We start from the raw sequence: 8,484 nt of genomic DNA on the forward strand, positions 1-8,484 counted from the left end.
GAAATATCTAAATATATTTTTAATCAGTTACTCAAGCTGTTCATGCAATTTGTAAAACTACCTTCAGAAACCAAACCTTGCTCCTTTCCCATCAGCTATCAGGACTGAATGGAGAACCTTTCTCTTTAATATACTGAAAGAGGGGACCCCACAGTTTCCAAAACGTATTTGAGCACTTCTTGAGGGACATATTATTCTTTTTTAAAGTATGATGATAATCTTCATCATCATCAATTTCATTTGATTTATTACATTTTATATAGCACATGTGTTTTTACTTTGATGGTGATTAATAATAATAATCATCAATATCATCCTCATCATCATACATTTTATTCGATTTTATTTATATAGCACCTCTCTAAATTCAAAAGTCATTTTGTAGATTATTTAAAACAAAATATATGATTATAATGATAATGATATCATTATCATTTAAAAAACAAATTATACTTATTCTACAAAATGACCTTGAGTTTTAAAATGTCATTATTATTATTATTAATAATAAAAAAATTACAATACTTGATTTCTATAAAAAAATTATTTCTGTACTTCCATCTAATGAGCAAACAGCAAATCCAATCTCATAAGGGCCCTTTGCTCCTCTCTCTAAACCAAAACCCCCTTTTACCAGACCATCCTTGACAAAGGCTGCCTGTAGTCCCTTGCGTTCAATCACAAATGGATTGGGCCCACTTGTTTTTACAAGCACTCCGTGTCAATGGTCTAGTTTATTGAGACAGGTCTCCTCTTGGCCTGTGATGCACTCAGCCGATGGACGGCATGGATGAGTAACCCCTGTGAATAAATATCTTCCTTCATTAAATCAGTTGTTCTCTTAATTGAACTTAAATAAAGAATGTTTTAATCCTGCCAGCTGTTTTTAATAGAGCAGACTGGCTTGCGGTGTATAAGAGGAGCTTTATTTTAGTGTGCCAGTCTGGTTGTAGGGTGTACTGGGTGTTATCAAGCAGAAGGTGAAAACAGGAGAGGCCACCAGCCAGCCTAATGCATTCTGAGGTTTCTTTGGTTTATTTTCCTAACAATGAAATAAATGGTTTGGTAATTAAATTTTTGGCACTGGCTTAGACCTAATGGGCATCTGTGACAAGTGTTAATGAATGGTGAAGACGCTAAGGGGTTTGACACGAAACACGCCAGCCCTGTTTCTGAACGCTACATTCTCTTACACACTTACCTCCTCCGTCTTCCAAACCTGCAAGCAATTTTTGCTGTGGAAGGCCAATCAAACTCCTCTGCCAGGGCACAGTTTGCATTAATCTGCTAACCTAATGCACTGAACTCTCTAGGCTGCACTGTGATACTTTTCTACAGCCATTTTTTTTCTCTGTCTCTCTCCTCCCTGAGACAAGAATTCTTGAAGTGAGCCGTTGTTTGAAAGCGTTTTGTGGTCTCTGGCAGCAGCAGCTGATGGAAATTAGCTGAGCTGGAGCACTGAAATGTTGCAGCTGTCTCAGAGGAGCTCGGCCACAGCTCTGAGTCTCATTGCTTGGCCACTGGTCAAACAGAGGGAGAGCACTGATTGACTCCCTCCCACCCGCTCTTGATTATTCTATTTCTTCCTTTACGCCTTATGCCACTCTATCATGTAACACTTTCTCAGTCATTTTAGCTTTTGCATTTTGGGACCCCCAATTTTGCTATTACCTCGTCTGTGGGTCAAACATTTGTGAAGATTCCTTCTGCCCCAATGTATGGTGTAAATTGAATAAAGTTGCATTACTTTAGCCTGTGTTTACAGGACCTCTGGAGCCATAGGAGGAAACGGAGAACCATAATTCACTTCAGAGAGATTTGGTGGAGATGCTTCAAAACAGTGCGAACCCATTTGTATGTCTGCTGCACTCTGCTAAGAGGAAAGCAGCCACTTGTCGTCAGGAGAGATTGAGTAATGTAATCCTTCACAGCCCAGCAGAACCGCTGCCACATACCTCACTAATAGCAGGTTGATTATCAACAAGACTGTCCTTTAACACATTCCGGACATCTGCTTTCTGTCTAAGCGTGGAGGGTGGATACATACAGACGTTGCAGAACACTCGCACACACCACTTTCATTGTAAGTTAAAAACCACCTTCTGGTTCACAAATTATATACACACAGATTTAATGCATGCTTGTAAAAGTGTGCACTCATTTACACTTTCATGTGCTTAAACTAAAGCAATTAGACTGTCTAATGCTGCTTCTGCTCTAAAAGATGCATACACACTTTGTTTCATCCAGTATACAGGCTCTCAGTGACATCCTGTTAACATTGTTTGACACCATTTTAATTGATCGTGTTTTAGATGAGCTGATAATGTACTATATCTTCTCACTGTAATGAGCTATGATGAGTTCTGACTTTTGTTAGTGTCACTTCCTGAGTAGAGTTTATAAAATGCCCTGAGCAGTTATTAAAGTTGGTTGGATTAAAGTGTTTGTATGTGTGTGTGTGGGCATGTTTTTGTGACATATCAGGACACAACTCTGTATAATGACATGGGTATGACAGAGGTATTACAAGGAGAGGGTGACTTATGAGGACATAACCCATGTCCCCATTTTTCAAAACACTTATAAACCATACAGAATGAATTTTTTTAAGAAAGTAAAAATGCACAAAGTTTCCTGTGAGGGTTAGGGTTAGGTGTAGGGCCATAGAATATACAGTTTGTACAGTATAAAAACCATTACGCCTATGGGATGTCCCCATTTTTCACAAAAACAAACATGTGTGTGTGTGTGTGTGTGTGTGTTTTGTAATTTTACCGCGTTCTCTATGACTGAATTCAGTAATAAACATAACACCAACTCCTGCAATGGCTAAAAAATACTATATATAAATAATACATAATATTAAATCATAAAATATACTATATTGATATTATGAAAAAAATTATATATATATATATATATATATATATATATATATATATATATTAATAATCTAACTATGTATATTATTTAAATGTTAAAGTAAGATGATTTTTGTCTTTAAAAAAATGTTGATATGGAAAGTCAAGTTTGTTGTTAAAAAAAAAAGCCCAAACTGTTTTTTTTTGTGTGTGTAAAAGAGTTTTATTATTTTATTATCATATATCATTATTGTTTATCTTTATTAGAACACACTAATCACATTTACACAATTTACAACACATAAGTACTAGATGTTTTCCCCATTCCCATCATAATCTTGTTTATTCTTAGTCATTAAGTGAGCCAAAACTGTCATCAGTGTCCCATCCAACAAACAAAAAATAGTGCAAGATGCCCCTGGTCTTATGGTGTTATAGCAGTATTAACACTTATTAGTGCAGCAGAGCATCTCTCAGTTTTTCTTAAATGATGGCTTAAAATCCTTACTGATTTACTGGTTACCCACAAACCCACACTGACACATTTTGATTGACACATGCCTCCCTGGTTGTTGGGTCATGTTGCTGATTGAGGCATGGCATGCGATTTCCCACTGAACCCCGTCCCTGATTTCACTCATCACGAAGCCCCCTGAAAGTCCTGGTGTCTCCCCTCAGAACTGATTTCTTCAGCTTCTCGGTTTCCACCTCATATGGCTTCTGCAGCCGAGGCCAGTTGCTTGGGCAGACAACAAATGGAATCAATTTATACCCCTGGAGCAAGGTGGTTTTGATGACATCTAAAATGTTCACAACGTAAACTCTGGATATAAACATTTCAGGTCAGGAAGAGTTTAGAAATGTCGTTCATAAACATGCGCAGGAAAGATTTTTGACTTGTTTTTGATAGATGGCCAGTCGTGTTTTCAAAATCTAATTCAGTTTGACATGCTATGTCCTGACAGAAAGAGAGAAGAGGGTGAGGGAGGTCTGGAAGACGCAGGAATTAATATGGACTTATTAGATCTGACCAGAAATGTGTGTATTTCGAAAATTAAAGGAGGTGTTGATACCTGCCTATAGAGAAACTCATATACATAATGAAAAAATACATAAATAATCATAAATAATTAAATCAATTGACTGATGAAGTAAATGTTAATGGATGTATGCATGTAGGTCTAAGAATACAGAACTTATAAATGTTCCATAAACACAGAGTGATACAAGCAATATTGGTCTTTTCAGTCAAAACATGAATATTTAGTTAGCAATACAGTTTATTGATTTTTTTTAAAATAAATATTTATTGAATATTTTTATATATTTTAATATTGTTTTATTTTTGCCCAATTTTTCTCTGATGTTTAATAATATTTCAGAATAATGAAAATGGAAATTAATAACTTTTTGTTATTAAATAAATATAATAAAAATATTATATAGATAGATAGATATAATTATATTATATAAAGAATATATATACATATATATCCTTGTATGTATGTATGTAGTATGTAGGTATACATACTGTACATACATCATTTACATACATATATAATTATATATATATATATATATATATATATATATATATATATATATATATATACATATAATTATAATAAAAATCTAAAACTATTTAAATGTTCAAATCTAAACTAACCCTTACATAATGCAAGCTATGTAAGAAGATATCGTATAGTGTGTGTGTGTGTGTGTGTGTGTGTGTGTGTGTGTGTGTGTGTGTGTACTAAAGCAGGTAGAAATTTCCCTTCACTGCTCACTTTTATATTCTCACACAAGTAAACAAACTAATTTACTGTTAGCGATCAGAATATAATGGTGATGCAGTGGAATTAAAACTAGACTGATTTTTTTTCCAGCCTTGTGGTTTTAATGTAAGTGTTCAAGGACAAGGTTAGTGTTAAAACCCTACACTGTAAAAAAGTCTCTTTCTGCAGCTTGACCATCTTAATTGATCCTCCATTAGGGCTTTATAGACACTGTGTCCTTCATCCTGTGCCTCTTTTATAGATACTAATAAAATGTTCAAAGTCCCTGTGCAGCTCCTTATCATGCAAAGTATTTTTATGCCCCGCTTACACCGGGAGTGAGACTCTGTCTCTCTACTGTACAGTCTGATGATGAAGGTACGGTTTCACGGCCCCTGCCTTCGTGTCACAGCCTGGCACCATTTTATGACTGGAAAAAGAAAAAGAGGAAAAGAGAGAGGCATTATAAAAGTAATATAAAGATACAGAAGATGGGGTGGGGGATGCAGGGAAATAAGCATTGTTTATGTTCTAATTTGTACAAATTAGTTTATGCTGAATGATTACATTTTTTTTTTCATTATATACACACGTCACAAAATAATTTTCCAGTTACCAAAGCTATACAAACAAAGCCTATTTCATCTACATAACCACTGAATCTGGTTTATTGGGTAAACGGTGAAGTAGCAACTATAAGTACATGCCTCTGATTACAGTATGTGTATATTGAGTTACTTATTTGTTTCAATCATATATTTCCATTTTTAAGGTGGAAAAAAAAAATAAGTTGGATTTAGGAAAGGGGAATGGGGGAACTCTAGGAGTATATGATGTGAGCCATTCCTGTACATTCACTACTGTAAAGGGTGAGAGCAGACATTGTCCCATATAAAAATATACGTAATGCGATGTAGTTTTTCAATTTGACACAGTACAGCATACTGATTATATAATTTAGCTTGAATGTTTTTGCAGCTGGTGAGTTTTTTTAAAAAAACCTATTTTAGAATTTTTAAATGTTCACAGTAAGAAATGTGCTAGAGTACCAAGAATTGTGCTTTATTTGTTTTATTTATTTATTGCAAGAATAGACCAGAACTACAAATTACATGGAAGCATGGTTAACATTATATTTTAAGTGTGACTAACTGGTGAAGACACCTGTAAAAACATTAAAAACTTTGTCATCTTTTTCACAGTTTAATGTGTGTTTGGTGGAACAACTGTTCCTGTGATTTTTGTAGAAAGGTTACAAATTTTTTAAATCTAGAAATAATGTTTATTCAGTATTTATGCATGGGGCAAAGAAATGGTGAGAAAGTGTGATATGATGCATTGGTTGGAAATATAGTATCAACTCAAACCCTTTAGCATTCATAGATTTTTCTTTGTGTTTTGTCCACAATCTATCTAGTAGTAACCCTGTACTACATATAGTATCAAACTATATTATCTTGAAATAGTCTTGATTTCCATGAAGAGATGCAAGAACAACTAAACCTAAGTGAATAATTTGCTGAAACCCCTTAAGCCCCTTTCAAACTAAATTACAAAATCAAATAAGCACTTTCAATAATTATGCTATATTGTTTTTGAATCAGGGTACGAAGGAAAACAACAATTAACAGTGAAAGTCCCCTCATTCACTAACTTTGTCGACTTGCTCTGATAGGAGAGGAAGTATCTGTTTACTTTGTCATTATGACAATTTTGCTGTCGCGGGGCAGCAAATTCAAACCAGTCAAGAGGCTAGATTACTCCAGACAACATGAAGCCCGTACAGCCGCGCACATCCAGTCCTCAGCCATCAGTATGTCTTTATGGTGGCTTCAAAGTAAAATAAACCTTTATACCTAATTACAGAGAATTCTGTATATTTTTCTGTTCATTTCCCTCTAACAAAAAAGGTATATTTTAAGGGCCAAGCATGTCATGCTTAACCACCAGCCTACAAAGTAGATCACACATCGGAGGACCTGACCCGAGTCGCTTGTTTATTCAGAGAAAATGCAAGAGAGAGGGTGAAAGGAGCCTTATTCATTGCACATTCCAAATCACATGAACTGTCATATTTAGACAGTCCATATATCCCCGCTTCAGAGTTGCCATGTCGTGAAAACATTATCAAAGTAAATATTATGACTGTAGACATGTTCTTTTATGCAAAGAGCGCTAGTGTAAAGTTGGGTCCTATCTTTGGGCCTTGGGCTCGAGCAGGCGGTAAGACGGCTGTGAACATGAAAGCACTGGGGTTGCTTAAAAGCATAAATAGGTTATCAGATGATTCCTGATTATGTTTTCATTCTGTGCTACTGTTTTTCTTATCAGTCAGTCAGCATGTCATGTCAGGTAACAAGCTTGAGATGAGTCTGGCTGCGTGCCATGTAGACCTGAAAGCGTGCACCTCAGAAATCCCACACGTGTGCATACAGTGAGATCTGGACAGTGTCCCCGTGACCAGAGAAGGATGTGAGCAATTACCAATTCTCAAAACACTACTTCACCATAGTTAAATATATTACACGCCTTACACCCGCACCGGCTGCTGCCCTCTCTCGCTGCAGCCTGGGATACATGGACCTTACAGAAATCCAGCCACCTTCAGCAGGCACACTCTACTGCAATTAACCAATCATCATAATCATCATCATCATTACCATCATCATCATCATAAACTCACCGAACGTGCTTTGTGCAAGGTGCTTCAACCTAATTTACACCAGCCAGTGTTTATTTTTGTTTTATTTTCACTTTTCTTATTGAGAGAGAATTTTAAAATATAATTATATAGAGCTTATTCTTAAGATGGTACGAAAATATCCTTACCCTGTTCCATTATGTACAGTAAAAGATTTAGGGCAGAATGGGGAGTATTGTAACACAAGGTTAAAAAGTGAAGTGTAATGTCTGGCTTACAATATTAATGGATTTTAATGGGTGATAAATGGAAGAACTGGTACTACAATTAGTAGATTCTTATTCTTAATTTGATATATATCATCAAGCTTTAAAATTAATATTTTTATATATGGTCTTTAAATTATATATAGTGTATATACTACAGTTATTAGCTGTTGGCAAATATATACATAATTTCCATGTTTGCTTACTACTTTATTGGTATTTTGGGATATTCACACCAGATTTAAATTGTGTTATTTATTCACCCTCATGACATCCTGTTTGACTTACTTGCTTCTGTGAAACACAAAAGAAGAGATTTTGAAGAATGTTATACAAGAAAATCAGGTTCATGAGGGTAAATAAATTGTGACGGTTTCCATTTTAACTATTCCTTTTTACCATTTTAAATTGTGTGGATGGGGAGGACATAAAAAATAAAGTAGCCTAAATTTGATTAACACTTTATTATTATTATTAAATATATTATTGTATGTTCTGAGGAGTTGTTTTCTTTTCTTTCTTTTTTTTTTTTTAAACTCAATAAAGATATGTTAACCTATTAAATGTTATTAACACAATACAAAGTCATGCACAAAATTGAAATGTTAATCTTTTCAATTCGTGTTAACAACCAACCTCTATTTGTGCGTTAAGTTTCAACAACAACACCATTAAAAGCTACTTGACGTTTATTTGTAGCATGCAAATATGGGAATATTTCGTAAGAATTTGGCACCCATATAGCACAAAAACAAAAACTGAAGCATCACTCTAAACGCTACCCCGGTCCCCCATAGCGCACGGAGATGATAATATGTAGGTACTGCTTGCAGCATTTGACAGTTTCAAATGGTTTATTCTTGTTCGAAAAGAAATCCAGGATATTCCGATATATTTTCTTAACTGCATCTCTACTGTGATGCATTAATAACGGTTTA

General features: G+C 34.9%; 1 long non-coding RNA gene across 1 annotated transcript in view; it reads right to left on the minus strand.

The window, feature by feature from the left end:
- Positions 1 to 3,090: 3,090 nt before the first annotated feature.
- Positions 3,091 to 8,484, minus strand: part of LOC132111173 (uncharacterized) — a 36,275-nt gene continuing 30,881 nt past the window's right edge. Inside the window, exons 3-4 of the long non-coding RNA XR_009424747.1 lie at positions 4,971 to 5,069; positions 3,091 to 3,603 (exon numbers count right to left, since the gene is read on the minus strand). This is a non-coding gene — a long non-coding RNA (uncharacterized LOC132111173). The remainder of the gene's footprint in view (positions 3,604 to 4,970; positions 5,070 to 8,484) is intronic.

This window comes from Carassius carassius, chromosome 30 (assembly GCF_963082965.1).
Source record: "Carassius carassius chromosome 30, fCarCar2.1, whole genome shotgun sequence".
NCBI classification, from domain to species: Eukaryota; Metazoa; Chordata; class Actinopteri; order Cypriniformes; family Cyprinidae; genus Carassius; species Carassius carassius.